This window comes from Oncorhynchus gorbuscha, linkage group LG18 (genome assembly GCF_021184085.1).
Source record: "Oncorhynchus gorbuscha isolate QuinsamMale2020 ecotype Even-year linkage group LG18, OgorEven_v1.0, whole genome shotgun sequence".
Lineage (NCBI taxonomy): Eukaryota > Metazoa > Chordata > Actinopteri > Salmoniformes > Salmonidae > Oncorhynchus > Oncorhynchus gorbuscha.
The window spans coordinates 69,966,222-69,988,615 of record NC_060190.1 but is presented as its reverse complement, the minus strand read 5'-3'; the positions used below and the strand labels follow the sequence as shown (position 1 = coordinate 69,988,615).

General features: G+C 40.3%; 1 protein-coding gene and 1 long non-coding RNA gene across 4 annotated transcripts in view; one reads left to right on the top strand and one right to left on the bottom strand.

The window, feature by feature from the left end:
• The window catches only part of LOC124003420 (protein kinase C and casein kinase substrate in neurons protein 1-like), a 117,226-nt gene that overhangs the window by 25,479 nt on the left and 69,353 nt on the right, over nucleotides 1-22,394 (bottom strand). The window lies entirely within an intron of this gene.
• Nucleotides 11,286-13,196, top strand: LOC124003421. The gene is made up of 3 exons (XR_006833216.1): nucleotides 11,286-11,370; nucleotides 12,076-12,230; nucleotides 13,057-13,196. It is a non-coding gene; the product is annotated as an uncharacterized LOC124003421 (long non-coding RNA).

Here is a 22,394-nt window from a genome sequence, read left to right as displayed (position 1 = left end):
TGCACAGAGCCTCGTTTGTCTAGTCGGTCTGCACAGAGCCTCGTTTGTCTAGTCGGTCTGCACAGAGCCTCGTTTGTCTAGTCGGTCTGCGCAGAGCCTCGTTTGTCTAGTCGGTCTGCGCAGAGCCTCGTTTGTCTAGTCGGTCTGCGCAGAGCCTCGTTTGTTTAATTGGGGCATAATATACCTGCATGTTCTCCCGTGGCCCACGACGAAGACGCCCACGACGAAGACGCCCGTAGGGAAGGGAGGATTAATCAACGTCACTGCAGTCTCCCCAGTCGTATGAGATCAGTCCTAAGGGGGGCGACAAACCCGTTGTTCTCAACACCAACCCCGAGGACTATGGGATGGATCAGAACAGTGAGGACTCTACTGATGATGAGTCGGCACCAAGGAAACCCATTCCCAAATGGGCCAAGGGTAGGTTGAGGAGAAACTCTATTTTTATTTTACTGTCCTCAAAAGACGGTTAAAACTGCATTATAACATAATCAGTATAAATTACAACATAATCGGTATGAATTACAGCATAATCGGTATGAATTACAGCATAATCGGTATAAATTACAACATAATCGGTATAAATTACAACATAATCGGTATAAATTACAACATAATCGGTATAAATTACAACATAATCGGTATAAATTACAACATAATCGGTATAAATTACAACATAATCGGTATAAATTATAACATAATCGGTATAAATTATAACATAATTGGTATAAATTATAACATAATTGGTGAGGATTCTTAGTGAAAATATATATATATATATATATATATATATATATTTTTTTTTTAAGTCTTGATTCTAAAATGAGCCATTTCCACATCAAGCCAGGGTCATATTGGGAAGAACCAATAGTGGCCGTCTTGGGTAAATTTCAATTCTTGTTTTCTATAAGCAGGAATTGTCCCCACCGTGTATTATGGCATATTGCTAAGTCTACTTCTAAACCTGATGTTGGGTAACTTACCTTGAGTTATAACACAGGCTGTGGATCCGTCCGTTCGCCTCTCCGTCCGTTCGCCTCTCCTTGGATCCAGCTGGAATGAGCCGTATCATGTTCTGTGCATGTATTTCTTTACCGCAAGCCCCCTCCCCCTAAAAAATATATATATATACAAAAATTTGCCCTCCCTTCACATTTCTGATTGTCATTTTGTGAATGAGAATCGTTAGATTTACCAGTGAAACGTCCATGCTGCTTCTGAATGCCAACCATTTTGAGCTCAGTTTTTATGGGAATATGCATTTAGCTCTTATGTGTACAGTGTTTCACATTGGGCACAGAGGGGCTTGGGCACAGAGGGGCTTGGGCACGGAGAGGGGCTTGGGCACGGAGAGGGGCTTGGGCACGGAGAGGGACTTGGGCACGGAGAGGGACTTGGGCACGGAGAGGGACTTGGGCACGGAGAGGGACTTGGGCACGGAGAGGGAGACTTGGGCACGGAGAGGCACTTGCAGAGCAGGTGGTGTTAATCAACTGTAGCATACCTGTGTGTGGTTTAAATGAAAGGACATGTTTTGCCTAGTGGCTCACGCTGTTGGGTTTGGTCGCATCAAACCGGTACTTCACACAATCAATCACATGTATTTATAAAGCCCTTCTTACATCAGCTGATATCTCAAAGTGTTGTACAGAAACCCCCAAACAGCAAGCAATGCCGGTGTCGTGGAAGCACGCAATCATCCTAAACTCTTATAGGAAATGAAGTGGTGTTTTTTTTTTTTTTTTTTTTTACAGTAACAAACTACGCTATTGTAACAGTATAACTTTAATCCGTCCCCTCGCCCCTACCCGGGCGCGAACCAGGGACCCTCTGCACACATCAACAACAGTCACCCCATGTAGCATCGTTACCCATCGCTCCACAAAAGCCGCGGCCCTTGCAGAGCAAGGGGAACCAATATTTCAAGGTCTCCGAGCAAGTGACGTCACCGATTTGAAACGCTATTAGCGCGCACCACCGCTAACTAGCTAGCCATTTCACATCCGTTACACTATTACATTGGGTTCTGTTATGTACAATACTATCACTTTGTGATCTTGTAGACATTGATTCAGCTTTAATCTACCTTTATTAAACAAGCACCATTCGTTAGAGTAACGTGTTCTCTGGGAGTAGAGCTGAGACTTTTTTTTAGAAGAGGGAAGAGGGGTCCAGAAAACTCCGTTATAACATATATTATTAAAGCAAACCTGTACTCCCCTCTAGGCGACCAGCTGAAACAGTCCATGAAGAGGCAATATTTCAACCCAACGGACGTGGACTGTCACTATGGAGAGATTGAACCTCCAATGTTGAACCACATCTTCTACAAGAACAAACCTCGCTACCTCAAACGTACCAGTTCTGGTATCTGGTACTCTCCTCCTAAAATGGAGGCTCTGCCCATTTAAACACTGGGAACTGGGATAGAATGGGTTTTATATTGTATTTTTGTTACGTTTTGTTCATTTGCATGTGTTATATTATAGAACCCTCTGGTTGACGGACACCCGAAGTGACTGCAGATAAGTGCAAGAAATGTAGCAAACCATTTTATTTATATATATATATTTTTTTAAATAAATGTTGTATACATTTCAAAACTTCGCTTGAATAAAATGAGTAGAACATGTCCACGCTTCTGAAGATGGTCATTTTACGTTGTTCACATGAAGGAATATCCAGTGGAACTGTGACAAACTTGAGAAGGGGCCGGCTACCGCCTTCCAAACTGTACAACCAGTAACAAAAGGGACTGGGAGGTAAAAAAAATATATATATATATATAATATAATATAAATATAATGTATACAGTGCCTTGCGAAAGTATTCGGCCCCCTTGAACTTTGCGACCTTTTGCCACATTTCAGGCTTCAAACATAAAGATATAAAACTGTATTTTTTTTGTGAAGAATCAACAACAAGTGGGACACAATCATGAAGTGGAACGACATGTATTGGATATTTCAAACTTTTTTAACAAATCAAAAATTGGGCGTCTCCATGTTCATTTTGGCAATGTTCCCCCTAGTCTCCGTGTTCATTTTGGCAATGTTCCCCCTAGTCTCAGTGTTCATTTTGGCAATGTTCCCCCTAGTCTCGTGTTCATTTTGGCAATGTTCCCCCTAGTCTCCATGTTCATTTTGGTATTTTGAAAAGCAGTTTTGGGCAATGACATCCTTTTTGAAGTAGGTTTTTTAAATGTCATTTTGAGTGACATGGCCCCCCAATGGTGGAACTAACTCCCTCACGACGCCAGGACAGCTGAGTCAATCACCACCTTCCGGAGACACCTGAAACCCCACCTCTTTAAGGAATACCTAGGATAGGATAAGTAATCCTTCTCATCCCCCCCCCCCTTTAAGATTTAGATGCACTATTGTAAAGTGACTGTTCTACTGGATGTCATAAGGTGAATGCACCAATTTGTAAGTCGCTCTGGATAAGAGCGTCTGCTAAATGACTTAAATGTAAATGTAATGTAATGAGTGAATATTCATATTTACAATATTATTAACAATCAGGATGTGTCTAATGAGGTAAATGAAGCCAACCCCATGCTTCAGCCTAATTTATTTATAGCCACAATGCTGCATCAGTTGGGCTACAGGTGATATTGATATATTTGGCCCATATGATGTAGCACATCTGATAATGTGGACCATGCATGCTCCAATATGTTAAAATCATTCATATTTTTACCAATATGTTAATGGCCCCATTACTTGAAATGTATATTTTAGTGTTAGCACTTTTTAATTTTCATACATTTTCGGAGTAAAATGTCGCAATTCAACGGCCCAAACGTATGTGGCAGCGTCTACAGACGATCACTGATTTATAAAGAGAGAACCAGCCCCGTCATGGACATCGTCTTCCAGACAAACTAAACAACTTTAAAGACTGTATGTGGCAGGGTCTACAGACGATCACTGATTTATAAAGAGAGAACCAGCCCCGTCATGGACATCGTCTTCCAGACAAACTAAACAACTTTAAAGACTGTATGTGGCAGGGTCTACAGACGATCACTGATTTATAAAGAGAGAACCAGCCCCGTCATGGACATCGTCTTCCAGACAAACTAAACAACTTTAAAGACTGTATGTGGCAGCGTCTACAGACGATCACTGATTTATAAAGAGAGAACCAGCCCCGTCATGGACATCGTCTTCCAGACAAACTAAACAACTTTAAAGACTGTATGTGGCAGCGTCTACAGACGATCACTGATTTATAAAGAGAGAACCAGCCCCGTCATGGACATCGTCTTCCAGACAAACTAAACAACTTTAAAGACTGTATGTGGCAGCGTCTACAGACGATCACTGATTTATAAAGAGAGAACCAGCCCCGTCGCGGACATAGTCTTCCAGACAAACTAAACAACTTTAAGGACTGTATGTGGCAGGGTCTACAGACGATCACTGATTTATAAAGAGAGAACCAGCCCCGTCATGGACATCGTCTTCCAGACAAACTAAACAACTTTAAAGACTGTATGTGGCAGGGTCTACAGACGATCACTGATTTATAAAGAGAGAACCAGCCCCGTCATGGACATCGTCTTCCAGACAAACTAAACAACTTTAAAGACTGTATGTGGCAGCGTCTACAGACGATCACTGATTTATAAAGAGAGAACCAGCCCCGTCATGGACATCGTCTTCCAGACAAACTAAACAACTTTAAAGACTGTATGTGGCAGGGTCTACAGACGATCACTGATTTATAAAGAGAGAACCAGCCCCGTCATGGACATCGTCTTCCAGACAAACTAAACAACTTTAAAGACTGTATGTGGCAGGGTCTACAGACGATCACTGATTTATAAAGAGAGAACCAGCCCCGTCGCGGACATCGTCTTCCAGACAAACTAAACAACTTTAAAGACTATGTGGCAGCGTCTACAGACGATCACTGATTTATAAAGAGAGAACCAGCCCCGTCATGGACATCGTCTTCCAGACAAACTAAACAACTTTAAAGACTATGTGGCAGGGTCTACAGACGATCACTGATTTATAAAGAGAGAACCAGCCCCGTCATGGACATCGTCTTCCAGACAAACTAAACAACTTTAAAGACTGTATGTGGCAGGGTCTACAGACGATCACTGATTTATAAAGAGAGAACCAGCCCCGTCGCGGACATCGTCTTCCAGACAAACTAAACAACTTTAAAGACTGTATGTGGCAGGGTCTACAGACGATCACTGATTTATAAAGAGAGAACCAGCCCCGTCATGGACATCGTCTTCCAGACAAACTAAACAACTTTAACGAAACAGAATAATGATAATAATAAGTAGATGTCAGAACCAACTACAGTTTGTTAACAGGACATTTGTGGAGTGGTTGAAAAACGAGTTATAATGACTCCAACATAAGTGTATGTAAACTTCCTACTGCAACTGTATATAATTCTCATTCCTTTACTAGATTGTGTGTATTAGGTTTTGTTATGGAATTTGTTAGATATTATCTGTTAGATATTACTTCACTGTCGGATCTAGAAGCACAAGCATTTCTCTAAACTCGCAATAACATCTGCTAACAATGTGTATGTGACCAATAACATCTGATTTTAAAATGTTCTCATTCTTCTACATATACTGTTGCACCGTGTCAATTTTTAACTTTAGTCCGTCCCTCGCCCCTACCCGGGCTCGAACCAGGGACCCTCTGCGCGCACACACAGCAGTCACCCACGAAGCATCGTTACCCATCGCTCCAATAAAGCCGCTAGCCTTTTCACAAATCAAATCAAATTTATTTAAATAGCCCTTCGTACATCAGCTGATATCTCAAAGTGCTGTACAGAAACCCAGCCTAAAACCCCAAACAGCAAGCAATGCAGGTGTAGAAGCACGGTGTCCTTTCACATCGGGTACACTGGGGAGGACCCTGCTGTTGTCTCAACTAACCACAAACGTTATGCTGAGGACCGTCCTGGTGTCTCAACTAACCACAAACGTTATGCTGAGGACCCTCCTGGTGGTGTCTCAACTAACCACAAACGTTATGCTGAGGACCCTGCTGGTGGTGTCTCAACTAACCACAAACGTTATGCTGAGGACCCTCCTGGTGGTGTCTCAACTAACCACAAACGTTATGCTGAGGACCCTCCTGGTGGTGTCTCAACTAACCACAAACGTTATGCTGAGGACCCTCCTGGTGGTGTCTCAACTAACCACAAACGTTATGCTGAGGACCGTCCTGGTGGTGTCTCAACTAACCACAAACGTTATGCTGAGGACCCTCCTGGTGTCTCAACTAACCACAAACGTTATGCTGAGGACCCTCCTGGTGTCTCAACTAACCACAAACGTTATGCTGAGGACCCTCCTGGTGGTGTCTCAACTAACCACAAACGTTATGCTGAGGACCCTCCTGGTGGTGTCTCAACTAACCACAAACGTTATGCTGAGGACCCTCCTGGTGGTGTCTCAACTAACCACAAACGTTATGCTGAGGACCCTCCTGGTGGTGTCTCAACTAACCACAAACGTTATGCTGAGGACCCTCCTGGTGGTGTCTCAACTAACCACAAACGTTATGCTGAGGACCCTCCTGTTGTCTCAACTAACCACAAACGTTATGCTGAGGACCGTCCTGGTGTCTCAACTAACCACAAACGTTATGCTGAGGACCCTCCCAGTTTTAATACGTGTACAAAATGATCCTCTTTACTTAAAGGCATGATGGTCACTTTTTCCATTAAAGGGGAAGTTAACTTGGACTTAAGTTTCAGTCATGGGATATTGTTTGTTTGTTGTTGCTTTAAACCCTGCTAGTTTCTCAACTAACCACAAACGTTATGCTGAATAGTCTTGTAATCTAATTTAAAATTTGCAATCGAAGGGCAAACTACGCCATGGCTTGTGGGCCAAAGCCTATGGGGAAATTATTCTTATTTGGTGCTTGCCTACGGAGCTGTGAGGGGAACGGCACCTCAGTACCTCCAGGCTCTGATCAGGCCCTACACCCAAACAAGGGCACTGCGTTCATCCACCTCTGGCCTGCTCGCCTCCCTACCACTGAGGAAGTACAGCTCTCGCTCAGCCCAGTCAAAACTGTTCGCTGCTCTGGCCCCCCAATGGTGGAACAAACTCCCTCACGACGCCAGGACAGCGGAGTCAATCACCACCTTCCGGAGACACCTGAAACCCCACCTCTTTAAGGAATACCTAGGATAGGATAAGTATTCCCTCTCACCCCCCCCTTTAAGATTTAGATGCACTATTGTAAAGTGACTGTTCCACTGGATGTCATAAGGTGAATGCACCAATTTGTAAGTCGCTCTGGATAAGAGCGTCTGCTAAATGACTTAAATGTAATGATGTAAATGTATTCTGACTTGTAAGTGATGGCTTATCCATAGAAACAACTATGCAGTCAACTCAACCTGGTCTCAGAGCATTTTGTAATAATCCATATGTAAATGCAAGACGCTTCATTTCATATGTTACGTTTCGTATGCTATATATTAATTTGTTGATATTTGTCGAAATTTGAATAATGTACAATATGTTACAAATTTGCTAAATGTACAATATATTATGAATTTGCAAAACGTATAGTATTTGACTAATTCTAGCTAGGTGGCCAGTTAGCTAGGCTAGTGGTTAGGGTTAAGTTTAGGAGGAAGGTTAAAGGTGAAGAGGTTAGCTAACATGCTGAATAGTTGCAAAGTAGCTCAACAGTAGTAATTAGTTGAATAGTTGCTAATTGGCTCAAATGCTAAATTTGTACCCTGATGAGATTCAAATTCGCAACCGTTTGCTTGCTTAGACATTTCAGGTTATTCATCCAACCACCCTACTTTTTTTGTTTGTTTGTCTTATTGTCCAAAAACAAGAAAATAGTGGCACTGATAAAGACAGTGAATATGCACACTCACCGGGATATGGCCGACTTGCCTAGTTAAATAAAGGTTAAATGTTCTCCGCTGGTGCCCAATAAAAGAGGCAACTGTTTGCTCAATTAAGTTAAGAAATTCAACCATTTAAAAGAAAGAATGGAGTCTATTGTATTTCTATTTCTTTACAGCAATAGCCATTTTGCGATATGCCTGTCTGGGTCTCTCTCTGCTTTTTCACTGACAGACACAACCATAACAATTTGGCGTTTGCACTGTGCGCTATTGTCTGTAATCTATGCATGCCTGTGTTCCCTCATGTGCTTTATGTATTGATTTGTTATTTAAAAATAAATTAAAAAATAAAACTTCCTGACTGCCATTTAAAACAATAGTTTTTATTTGTTATAAGACACTAATGATTCTCTGCGGCCAAATCATGCTGCAGCCTATTTTGTATTTATGTAGAGACAGGAGTAAGCTAATTAGGCTATATCATTTTGCCAATTTAATTTACTTTAGGAAAGCTGAGCTTCCTACTTCCTGTAGGCTGCCCGCACACCTTCGTTCACTCAAATTATTTCAGCATCCAAACCCCAACAGTGCATCCGCACATTGTAACTATGCAATAGACTAGAAACATGATTTAACTAGTTAAAGGCTGATTTTGTATTTCATATATATATATATGAAATACAAAATCAGCCTTTAACTAACTATATATAGAACTTTTAAAAACCGTACAATTCCTAAGCATGTAAATTAATCTAAAACTGGTTCATCTCAATATCTAACTCCCTTCATCTGCATTAATCGGCAGACACAGGATTGGTGTGGTATTTAGTCAAATGAGACTTAATTTCAACCAGTAGAGAAGGTGAAACGCATTATTGAAAGAAGTTCATTATCCAAGTGTTATAAATACATAATATGAGGTTTCCTGTGTAAATAAAGTTACCTGTGTATATGATGAAGTTACCTGTGTACTGGGGAACAGTGGGTTAACTGCCTTGTTCAGGGGCAGAACGACACATTTTTACCTTGTCGGCTCGGGGATTCGATCTTGGAACCTTTCGGTTACACGTCCAACGCTCTAACCACTAGGCTACCTACCTCCTCTACACTCTAACCACTAGGCTACCTGTCGCCTCGACACTCTAACCACTAGGCTACCTACCTGCTGAAGGAGCAGTGTGGTTGTTACGTTCCCCAGTTTATGTGTTGTAGTTTGTGTATTTGCATGTGTATATTTCAGGAAATGGCTTCCTGAAATCCCTCAAGCAGCTGATTGGTCGACTCCATGGCTAATTGGAGAGCTGACCCCGCCCCCTCGTCAAGACGCAGCTGTCTCCAGTTACACATTCATTCTGAAGCTATATAAAAGCCAGTGTTCTGTTCAGGAGAGAGATGTTGCTAGAGAGATTTGCTGGGAGGTCATTGCAGAGAGATTTTGATAGAGGTTGATTTTGCTGGGAGTTCATTGCTGAGAGTTGGTATGTTCAGTGAGTTTGTTGCTCAGATCAATGTGGTGCTATATACTGGGAGTACCAGTACCAGATCAATGTGGAGCTATATACAGGGAGTACCAGTACCAGATCAATGTGGGGCTATATACAGGGAGAACCAGATCAACGTGGAGTTATATACAGGGAGAACCAGATCAATGTGGAGCTATATACAGGAAGTACCAGTACCAGATCAATGTGGAGCTATATACAGGGAGTACCAGATCAATGTGGAGCTATATACAGGGAGTACCAGTACCAGATCAATGTGGGGCTATATACAGGGAGAACCAGATCAACGTGGAGCTATATACAGGAGTACCAGATCAATGTGGGGCTATATACAGGAGTACCAGTACCAGATGAATGTGGGTCTATATACAGGGAGAACCAGATCAATGTGGAGCTATATACAGGGAGTACCAGATCAATGTGGAGCTATATACAGGGAGTCCCAGTACCAGATCAATGTGGGTCTATATACAGGGAGAACCAGATCAATGTGGAGCTATATACAGGGAGAACCAGATCAATGTGGAGCTATATACAGGGAGTACCAGTACCAGATGAATGTGGGTCTATATACAGGGAGAACCAGATCAATGTGGAGCTATATACAGGGAGTACCAGTACCAGATGAATGTGGGTCTATATACAGGGAGAACCAGATCAATGTGGAGCTATATACAGGGAGAACCAGATCAATGTGCGCACACACTTGAAGAATAGTTGAACACCAATGCCGTCCCATTCTCTTTCATGTTGGCAAAACGGTCTATTGCTCTGTACGCTTTTAGTTTTAGTTTTCTTAGGCAACCTAGCTAAAATACTTGCTAGCCTGACATCCTCGCATGGGCAACAATGAACCAGCTAAGTTAGCTAGCTAGTGTGAGCCTACTAGGCTACATCCAGGCTACATATTGAACCTCTATCACGCCAGTGGCGCAACATATGAATTTATGGTTAGATCAGAATCGACGTCTGAATCCTTGGCCTGTACAGAGAATTAAGTCAAAACCGCAAGTTCTAATACCCATCTCCAGCCATGGTTTAGGGAAGGGTCGATATCTAGACACATTTTTCGGACAATGGTGAAGTTTTGCTTAGGAGATGATTTGGTTGTTGTGAAGGCAAATCCAAGCTGGCCTCCCTTGGGGGGTGTTTTGGCATCCATGAATACACGCCACCGATTCCAACCCTATTGTCCTACCGCTATCTAATTACCATAACATTTACTACTTGCAAATATTGTTTTAATATGTGACGTCTGTCATTGCTTTCATCATCACCTTGTGTGTATTTCTGCTTTGGTATAGTGGGTCTCTAATTTCCATATTTCATTTGAAGCTGTTCTCCTCCCGTGGTTTAAGTGTGTTGATTAAAGATGTCCTTGGTAAGGGTATCTTCAAAATGAACATGGATCAAGTGAAGTCCTATGTGTCAGATTTCCTCTCTGCCCCCCACTGGGCAGTAACTGAGCATCAGATGCAAATGTTTTCACAGCAGGTGGATTTAGTGAAGCCGAAGAATTCATACAGTCACAAACCTGAGAGAGAACAATGTTGTTGAGAGTTCTGCACTTACTGGTGATCTACACTAAGAAAAAAAAACTTTTTGGCTCTCCCCATAGGCTAAACATATTTGGTTCCAGGTAGAGCCCTCTTTGGAAATGGTCCTAAATAGAACCCAAAAGGGTTCTTCAAAGGGTTATCCTATGGGGACAGCCGAAGAACCCTTTTAGGTTCTAGATAGCACCTTCTTTTCTAAGAGTGTACTGAGTCAAGTTGAGCTTCTGTGAAAATGAAAACCTTCCAATCCAGCACTTAACCTGTCACTCAACTGCTTTGTGTTTTCTTTCTCTCTGTTGTAGGAGGTGTGTGCATCTCTCAGTCGGTCAAGATTCCCCGGGAGCCGAAACAGGAGAGTTTGATAAGGTCATTCGCAGACTAAGAGAAAACCCAAATGCAAGGGTGGTCATTATTTTCGCCAATGAGGATGATATCAGGTAAGGGTATTATCATCGTAGCATTGACAAGTTGAATATGAGATATACTAAAATCATACAAATGTTCATTATAAGAAATACGCAGCATGAAATATTATCAATCAAAGGGAGAAGAGTCAATCGGCAGAAATAAAAAGCTTGACATTTAAATTATGCATTGTGCCTTGGTTGTCATAATTCCCCCTTTTAGCTTCTCTGTTGGTAACTCATGTTAATATGCTTCCACACATTATCTTAGTGACAACAGGATAAACTTGGACATTATCTTAATCGTTTAGCCTTTCATTGTCCTTACGTCAGTCAATGTTACCAGCCACTGTGCAATAAGATTTGGATGACTAATGTTGTCATAAACCTGCTTTAGAAAAAACAAAAACCTTTTTCTGGTAAAAAAAATGATGATGATTTCTCTGGGCACACAACACAACCAGACCATACATACACATCACATTCTGTATTAATCAGACCAGCCAGACAAATACAATGGGATCCAAATTAGTTTTCACCTTTTCACCTTCACTATGGATAGGACAGATGTAAGAATGAGTGAATTCATGTTGAATCATGAACGCAGTGTACTATATAAGTCATTGTTGTTTGTGTAGTTCTTAACGCAGTACAGCCCTAACAGTTGGTTCATAGAAAGTGTTACCATAATATCACATGTATTACTGGTAGCTAAATGTGTTTATCCACTTGTACCAGGCGGCTACTCCAAGCAGCCAAGAAGGCCAACCAGACTGGCCATTTCATCTGGGTGGGCTCAGACAGCTGGGGCTCAAAGATCTCTCCAGTGTTACACCAGGAGGAGATGGCAGAGGGAGCAGTCACCATCCTGCCCAAACGTCAGTCCATCAGAGGTGAGGGGGAACAGAGACATCTTTAAGGTTGCTGGGGAAAACTTTTAGATTGGCAGATTGATTTGGTTGATTGATTGATTGATTGAATGATTGCTTGCTTGATTAATTAATTCATTGTTGGGGGAATGCAAGGTGAACAAGGAAAGCTTTTAGGTTGCTGCTATGAACTTTTAGATTGGCTTTGATTGATTTGATTGATTGGTAGATCTTGTGTAGCTTTCCCTAAATGTACAAGGATAAAGGGACTGAGATAAATTCAATTGTTGTAGATTACAGAATAATGGATTTAGCATTATGTTTATTTTACAGACGAGACGTTGACATGGATCAGTAGTGCGTTATTGTGCCAGCAGCTGGCAGCGTACATAGGCATCTCAATTCTGATCTTTTCTTCACTCATTTTGTTTTTTGACCAATCAGATCTTTTGCTAATAATTGGGAAAAATGTCAAAATTGGGTTTCTTGTGTAAATACCGCCATAGAGATATCTCTGTTAACAAGTCTCACCAGATCTTGTTAATTTTAACACAGGACACTTCCAAGCCCGATAAACTGTTGTAAAATATAAAGCATTTACTGTCCTGTGCTAGCATCAGTCCCCTTGTCCCGACCTCTGTCATGATCTACTCAGTCTGCCAACCAAGCCACAACTCTGGTCTATAACACAATCAGCCATTATCAATACACTCATTGTTAAAGAAATAGAAAGAAATGTTACCCCAATGCTCCATTACATTCCACCACATGTCCATAACTGGATTGACAAGGACACTGTTGCCAGAGTGAGTGCACTGATGATGACAATGATGTGATCGATCTCTTCCAGGGTTTGATCGTTACTTCATCAGCCGCACACTGGAGAACAACAGGAGGAATATCTGGTTTGCTGAGTTCTGGGAGAACAACTTCGCCTGCAAGTTGAGCCGACACGCTTTGAAGAAAGGGTCCGGGCTGAAGAAATGTACAAGTAAGACAATTCTCCTTTCCTTTTCTTTTCTACCTTTATTTAACTAGGCAAGTCAGTTAAGAACAAATTCTTAATTACAATTACGGTTTACAGGGGAACAGTGAGTTAACTGCCTTGTTCAGGGGCAGAATGACAGATTTTTACCTTGTCAGGTCAGGGATTCAAACCATTCAGGGATTCAAACTTTCGGGTTACAGGCCCACATTGCATCTCTACTGATCTCAACTATCTTTAGAAAATGGTTAAGTTTCACAAGTAGAAACAGCTGTTTTCCTGACCATGTGACTGAACCAGGAAAACCCTCTGTCCTTATCATAGAATGATGTGGCCCTTGGCTTATGATACATGATGACATTTTGTACACCATCGAAAGCTATAGGTACAACATGAGCTAGATTAAAAATGATGACGATGAGGTATTATTTGGGCCTTGTGTTTTGGCTGAGTAGACCGTTTGCCTGTCCTCCCACCTGGAGATGGCAACAGAACAGAGTAGTAGCAGGTCTGTGTGGTTAACCATTTCTACTTCCAGGATTAATGCCATATGCTATCCAGATGTGTCCTGGTGTGTTCTGTCTTAGTGTCCTGGAGATTGTTTGATCGTCACAAATTCACCCCAGGCGTTCAATCTTGACATGGAGCTCAATACCTTCTCTCTAGGTGTTCTAAGAATCCAGCTGTATGTGACATAAGGCTAGTGGTATGATAATGGTCTGAAATGCAATTAACAGCAAAATGCTAATATATTCTCATTATTACCTACGTGTTTAAAATCAAATTATTCCTATTGTGATTTCTGTTGTTATATGTTCATATATAATGAGTCTTAAGAGGCCTGGGTAAGGCCAAAATGTAATAAATATGCCAACTTTGATGAATTATTACTCAGGTATGCTTTTAGATACACATGTCAAATATATGTAAACATCCTTCCTCCAAAGGACGATTCTATGGATTACATTTTGTGAAAATCCCCTCAAATCATGTTTTTTTTTGTCTTGGGTTTGGACAGTCATTCAATTATAAAATGCAGTTACTGACATAAATACAGTGTATGAAGGAACACAACATACTGTATCATATAATAGGCATTCACATACATTCAATTCACATGTAGCAAGTGTACATCCTTAAAATTCATGAAGCGAACATAATTCATAGTCTTGTTCTAATTGGCTTTCAGTAGAAGCCAACAAACGGAATACCTTGTAAATGTGTGTTTGTTTAATCACACTGCTACATGGAACAGCAATCAAATTCTTGCAATATACTACAAAACTGTCAAAGGCTGCACGAACAGAAGAACTTCCTTCCCTTTTGTTTTCTATTAGGTACTGTTTGGATTTTAAGTCGTTAGGCTAGCACTGCTGTTTCTGGGAGTGTAGCAAGGCATCCAACTGGAAACTAACTACAAGTGGATTAGAGGCCATCTCTCCTCACCCAGGCCAGTAATTCAAAAATCAGCAACGGTGTGAGGTCAGTAAGCAGACATGTCTTAGGTATCTATTGGGAAAAATATGGCAAAATAAGATTTCAACAGATCAATATCATCAGTCTAAACAGAAGACTAATGCCAGTCACATCCTCTCAGTGCCACTATCTGCTCCTTTGCTTTTTCATGGATGAACTGGCTCCGTGTGAAGAAAAGATCTGGGAGAAGAAAAACCCCTTTCAGAAATCCAAGGATATAGCTACAGATCTTTATCTTAATTTGATGACTATTGTCACAGATACTTTTCCTCTGCAGCAATACATGCAAATAGTAGTCCATTCAAGGTTTAAAAAGGCTTCTAAAGTTTGTAATTTCCACTATGGCAAGTCAGCAATAAGCTGAACGATCTGAGTAGGGATTGGAGAGATATAAATTGCAAACTGAAGGACAGGCTTTGTGTCAGTCTCAGTCACATTGTCTTTAAATGTTGAACTTAGCTTGCTTGATGACTTCATTCACTAGAAGGACCTGGAGGAGGAACTGGGACATCGACCTTGACTCATCAGCTCATTAACTCATCAACTCATCCATGCATGGGCGTTACACACTGAGATAGATTGGTCTTGAGGCGTAGATGGAGTAAAGAGGTCAATCGGACTGACCAAAACAATGGAATTGCCATGGAAACGTGTGAGGGAAAGGGCCAATGGGGAAAGATCCCTATTCTCCTCTTTGCCCCCCAACAAAATTAGCCTGTATTTAGGCTATTGTTTATATGTGTATTTCACACTATGATGAGGTAAAAATCAGCATATAAAATTTGTATGGTTGTCAACCCCAACATTTGTTAAGTTAGGGCAGTGGTCCCGTGGTGGGAACATATATCAGCGGAAATTTCAAGTGCGCCACGTATAGTTTTTGATAAAACTCAAACTTTCATTAAAATGCACATACAATATCCTGAATTAAAGCTACACTCGTTGTGAATCTAGTGACAGAGTCAGATTTGTAAAATGCTTTTCGGCGAAAGCATGAGAAGCTATTATCTGATAGCATGTATCCTCCAAATACTGCACCGTCACCTAACGACAGATTTTGCGATAGCCGGGGGCTACTCAGAACGCAGAAATAAAATATACAACATTCATTACCTTTGACCATCTTCTTTGTTGGCACTCCTAGATGTCCCATAATCAGTATTGGGTCTTTTTTTTCGATTAAATCGGTCCATATATAGCCAAGATATCGATCTATGAAGACTGTGTGATAAACGAAAAAAATAGCATTTCATTACGTAACGTCATTTTTTTTAAATTAAAAAAGTCGACGATAAACTTTCACAAAACACTTCGAAATACTTTTGTAATGCAACTTTAGGTATTAGTACACGTTAATAAGCGATAAAATTCATCAGGAGGCGATGTAAATTCTATAGGTGTCCGTCTGGAAAAAATGTCTGGATATTTCTCAACCAAAACATCAGGTCGGAGACCGGAGGGAATCGGTTCCCTTGATTCGGTTTGACCAAGAATCAAAGCCGAAGCAAATGACAAGACTCTAGACATCGTGTGGAAGCTGTAGGTACTGCAACCTCGGCCTCATTTAATTCGGTTCTTCTTTAACAATTCCTGGAAGTGGCATGGATATTTATTTCCATTTTCAGTGATCAGATTTTCTTGCACTTTTCGATGAAATGCACGTTCTGTTATAGTCACAGCAGTGATTTAACCAGTTTTATAAACGGCTGAGTGTTTTCTATCCACACATACTAATCATATGCATATACTATATTCCTGGCATGAGCAGCAGGGCACTGAAATGTTGCACGATTTTTAACAAAAAGCTGCGAAAAGCTACTTAGATTCTCGACATCCCTAACAGGTTTTAATGTCATCATCACCAATCAACTGCCCTACAGTAAAAAAATACTTTGACTACCACCAACAATTTATGTATACAAACAGGAGTTTGTATATACTTTAACTTCCTCTAAACCTGAAAAGGGACAACTTCTAAATGTTATGCAGCAAAAGAAATAACATTGTGGGCCTGTTACAATACATAAATCATGATGGATTTGACAAATATCCACACAGAGACAGACAGAAATCAGTATCATGGACAACCACAAGATATTTAGCATCATTGATTGGACTAAATAGTTTTGGGCATCTTACATTTTTTTTGTACTGTGTATTAAACCAAGCATATATAGCCTTGTTGATTCGATTATGTTTAAATGTATACATTGAAATGGTGTAGCGGAGGCAGTGCTCCTGTTGTCTTTTTGCTGACTTGGGGTAACTCTCTGTGGTTCTAAATCAGTAGTTGTTTAGTAAACTGTCGAAAACATTAACTGACCATGCTGTAGGTGATATAACTGTTTGTGACATGCAATATTTGCTTTGTGAACCTCACCGGACAGATGTTGTTCTCCGGTTTTGTGATGAAACAAACATATGCATAGTTGAATTCATTCCGCCACCATGAGACTGTTGTCTGTTTGTTGTCATAGCCTTATTGTATATCATGGTAGCATAAGAACAAATAAATGGGTTATAGAACAAACAATGCAATTATCACAACGTAGGTTGTAATATGACTTTTTACTGGCTTGGCTTCCCCAGTGATTTTACTCACGCACCGCTACAAGCTACCAAACGCCCTAACAAAAGAAGCTATTTGGACATAAATGATGGACATTATTGAACAAAACAAATATTTATTGTGGAATTGTGAGTCCTGGGAGAGCATTCTGATGAAGATCATCAAATGTAAATTAATATTTATTATGCACTTTATGACTAATGTTGACTACCCAATATAGAGGATATCTTTTTGGCTGCTTTGTTGTCTGAACGCTGTACTCAGAGTATTGCACGGTTTGTTTTTGAAATCTGACACAGCGGTTGCATTAAGGACAAGTATATCTCTAATTCCATGTATAACACTTGTATTTTAATCAACATTTATAATGAGTATTTCTGTAAATAGATGTGGCTCTCTGCACAATCACCGCATGTTTTAGAACTACTGAAAATAACGCGCCAACGTAAAATTTGATTTGTTTATATAAATATGCACTTTATCGAACAAAACACATGTATTGTGTAACATGAAGTCCTATGAGTGTCATCTGGTGAAGATCATCAAGGTTAGTGATTCATTTTATCTCTATTTGTGCTTTTTGTGACTCTCTTTTTGCTGGAAAAATGGCTGTGTTTTTCTGTGAGTTGGTGGTGACCTAACATAATCGATTGTGGTGCTTTCGCTGGATTAACGAGAATTTTATATTTAAAATGATGTACAATACTTGTATGCTTGAGGAATTGTAATTATGAGATTTTTGTTGTTTTGAATTTGGCGCCCTACACTTTCACTGGCTGTTGGCGAGGTGGGACGCTACCGTCCCACATATCCCAGAGAGGTTTTAAGATAATGCCAGGTGCAGATGAGACAGGATGAACCAAAAGTTGCTTATGATGCTCTTTGATCTGCCTGAGAGGGGTGGATCTAAGCATTCTTAGTGTCCTATACAAGATGTCTGTTGCTCTCTACAACACAACTTAGAGTGTGAGGTTGACAGTTTCATTATTTCAATAATTAATTGATATTAAATAAAGATGATTGTTTGAAGAAATGACCAAGTCTCTCTCAGTACTGAATTTCCACAACATTAGTCAGTATGTGTTACACCTGTGCTGGATCCAGTTGTTGTTAATAGTCAACTTTCAGTGGATGAGTATCTTTCAGAACCCCTCCTATAATCCCACCTGTTTTGTTTGATTGTTGTCAGTGACTCTTTGTTCCCCTTCTGTTTGAGCGACAATATTTGGATTTCTTGCTGGGGAACGTAACAGTTACGCTAACTGACTGACATTATTATGAAATGTAAAAGATCTCCTAAACCTGTGTTAATCTCAGACCTTATTTCTGGTGTTTATCCCAAAACCCTATACTTTCCCCTTTTATTTTCCCCATAGGAATGGCTAAACGAATCAGAAGTATGTCAGGATTTGGCCAGGGTTGTTCCAGTTTTTGGTCACTAGATGCCCCCATTGTGCCTTTTGACCTTTTGTTTTCCCTTGATCCCCATAATTATTTGCACCTGTGCCTCGTTTCCCCTGATTGTATTTAAACCCTTTGTTTTCCTCTGTTCTTTGCTCTGTGTTTGTATGTTAGCACCCAGCCCTAGTACTCTGAGAACTCTTGTTGATCCCGGTGGACTCTCTTGTGGAATTCTGTTTTTTGTTCTTGTTTGTTTGTTTTTGAGTATCTTTTGAGGCATTTTGTGCTTTACCTTCCACCTTGTGGATTTACCTTTTTGTCTTGGAGGATTACCTTTGTTCTTGTGGAATTCCTTTTGAGGTTGTGGAGTTACATGTTTTCCTGAAGAACTTCACTTTTTACTTCATTAAATACACCGTCTCAAGTACTGCTGTGTCTGCCTCATCTTCTGGGTTCTGCTGACTATTCGTGGCTCAGTTGGTTTAGTGACTGTTTCTCACTCCGGAGACCCGGGTTCGTAACCGGGTCCTGACAAAGTAACTAATTTACGTTATTTAGGACTAAAATATGGTGAGATCTATTAATCACAGGGGAATTTCCTCACCAAGAAAATGGGAATTAGAATTGAATTGAAAATAGAATATCATGCATGTCAAAGTAGTTTGTGCACCGAGCAACCTACTGTTAAGATATTCTATTACACAGAATCATTCTCATTCCCACTGAAATGCACTGCTGTGAGCAACTGCTTATGTTTTCATTCCATTTTCAGGACTCCAGAATTGCTTTGTGTATAATGTCACCCTTTTTTTCCAGCACATAATGATCTACAGTTCTAATTGCATACAGTGAAACTACTGTTTCTTATTCTCAAAATGTTTGTTGTCAGCAGCTGAAGTAAACAGTGAAAAGACATGGGCTTAAATGAGGGCCTTCAGAAAGAATTCACATGTTTGTGTAACAGCCTGAATTTTAAATGGATGAACTTTACATTTTGGCCTACACACAATACCCCATAATGTCCCCATGAAGTGGAATTGTGTTTTTACAAATTAATTAAAAATGAAAAAATGAAATGTCTTGAGTCAATAAGTATTCAACCCATTGGTTATGGCAAGCCTAAATATGTTCAGGAGTACAAATGTGTTTAACAAGTCACATAAATACGTATCATGGACTCTGTGTGCAATAATAGTGTTTAACATGATTTTGGAATAACTACCTCATCTCTGTACCCCACACAGTACATACAATTATCTGTAAGGTTCCTCAGTTGAGCAGTGAATTTCAAACACTGATTCAACCACAAAGACCAGGGAGTTATTCCAGTGCCTCACAAGGAAGGGCACCTATTAGTAGATGGGTAAACATAAAAAATTTGACATTTTAATATCCTTTGAGCAGGGTGAAATTATTAATTACACTTTGGATGGTGTATCCATACACCCAGTTACTACAAGGATATTAACTAAGCTGCCTGCCATCCAGGACCTCTACACCAGGCGGTGTCAGAGGAAGGCCCTAAACATTGTCAAAGACCCCAGCCACCCCAGTCATAGACTGTTCTCTCTACTACCGCATGTCAAGCGTTAACGGAGTGCCAAGTCTAGGACAAAAAGGCTTCTCAACAGTTTTAACCCCCAAGCCATAAGACTCTGAACAGGTAATCAAATGGCTACCCGGACTATTTGCATTGTGCGCCCCCCCAACCTCTCTTTTAGACTGCTGCTCTCTGTTTATCATATATGCCTAGTAACTTTAACTATACATTCATGTACATACTACCTAAATTGGCCCGGCCAACCAGCGCTCCCGCACATTGGATACCCGGGCTATCTGCATTGTGTCCCGCCACCCGCCACCCACCACCCGCTAACCCCTCTTTTATGCTACTCCTACTCTCTGTTCATCATATATGCATAGTCACTTTAACCATATCTATATGTACATACTACCTCAATCAGCCTGACTAACCGGTGTCTGTATGTAGCCTCGCTACTTTTATAGCCTCACTACTGTATGTAGCGTCGCTACTTCTATAGCCTAGCTACTGTATACAGCCTCACTACTGTATGTAGCCTCACTACTTCTATAGCCTAGCTACTGTATGCAGCCTCACTACTGTATGTAGCCTCACTACTTCTATAGCCTAGCTGCTGTATACAGCCTCACTACTGTATGTAGCCTCGCTACTTTTATAGCCTCGCTACTGTTTTTTCACTCTCTTTTTACTGTTGTTTTTATTTCTTTACCTACCTCTTGTTCTACTAATACCTTTTTGCACTATTGGTTAGAGCCTGTAAGTAAGCATTTCACTGTAAATAAACTTTGATTTGATTTGAACTCCGTTGCTAGAGAGGAAGGCAACCAATCAGGATTTCACTTTGAGGCAAATCGGTACTTTAATAAAACAGTTAGAGTTTAATGATTATAGCGGGCAAGAACTCTATAAACAAAGGGGCTGGAAGACAGGACCCCAACATCTGATAATGGTGATGAGTATAAAATAAAATATTTTTAAGGTCCAAGCAATGGTTTAATAGCTGTCATAGGAAACTGAGCATGGATCAACAACACTGTAGTTACTCCATAACACTAGCCTTAATGACAGAGTGAAGAGAAGGAAGCCTGTAAAGAATAAACATATTCCAAAACATGCATCATGTTTGCGATAAGGCACAAAAGTAAATCTGCAAAAAAATTGGCGAAGAAATCAGCTTTATGTCCTGAATACAAAGCATTATGTTTGGGGCTGCATCATGTTATGGGTATGCCTGTCATCAGCAAGGAGTAAGTCATTTTTTGGTTGATAACAACAAACAGAATCGAGCTACGCACAGGCAAAATCCTAGAGGAAAACCTGCTTCAGTTTGCTTTCCAACAGACACTGGGAGACAAATGTACCTTTCAGCAGGACAATACCCTAAAACACAAGGCCAAATATATAATTGAGTTGCTTACCAAGATTACATTAAATGTTCCTTACTGGCCTAGTTACAGTTTAGACTTAAATTGGCTCGAAAATCTATGGCAAGACTTGAAAATGGCTGTCTAGCAATGATCAACGACCAGTATTAAAAAAATATTACGTGCAAATATTGTACAATCCAGGAGTGCAAAGCTCTTAGAGGTTTACCCCGAAAGACTGCCAGCTGTAATTGCAGCCAAGGGTTATTCTAACATGTATTGACTTAGGGGTATGAATACTTATGTCAATTAGATATTTCTGAATTGCTTTTCCAAGAATTTGAAAAAATAAATGTGAAAAATATTCTATAAACTTGTTTTCAATTTGTCATTTAGGGGTATTGTTTGTAGATGGGTGAGACACTCTTTCAACTATTTTAAATGCAGTCTGTAACACAACCAAATGTGGAATAAGTCAAGGGTAATACTTTCTGAAGCCACTGTGTAATACACGTAGAATATGATGTAATCTCTAAATAAGATTAAATATGAATAAAGATAATGAAATGTTTCACATCAGCACTCCACTACCCATACATTAAACTGTATACAGTGCCTTGAAAAAGTAATTGCCCCCTTTCTGATTTACTCTATTTTTCCATATTTTTGATATTGCATCTTATCAGATCTTTAACCAAAACCTAATATTATATAAAGGGAACCTGTGTTTGCAAATAACAAAACAAATGGATACTTATTTAATTTAATTAACAAAGCTATGCAACACCCAATTCCCCTGTGTGAAAAAGTAATTGTCCCTTTACACTTAATGCTTAATGCTAAATTATAA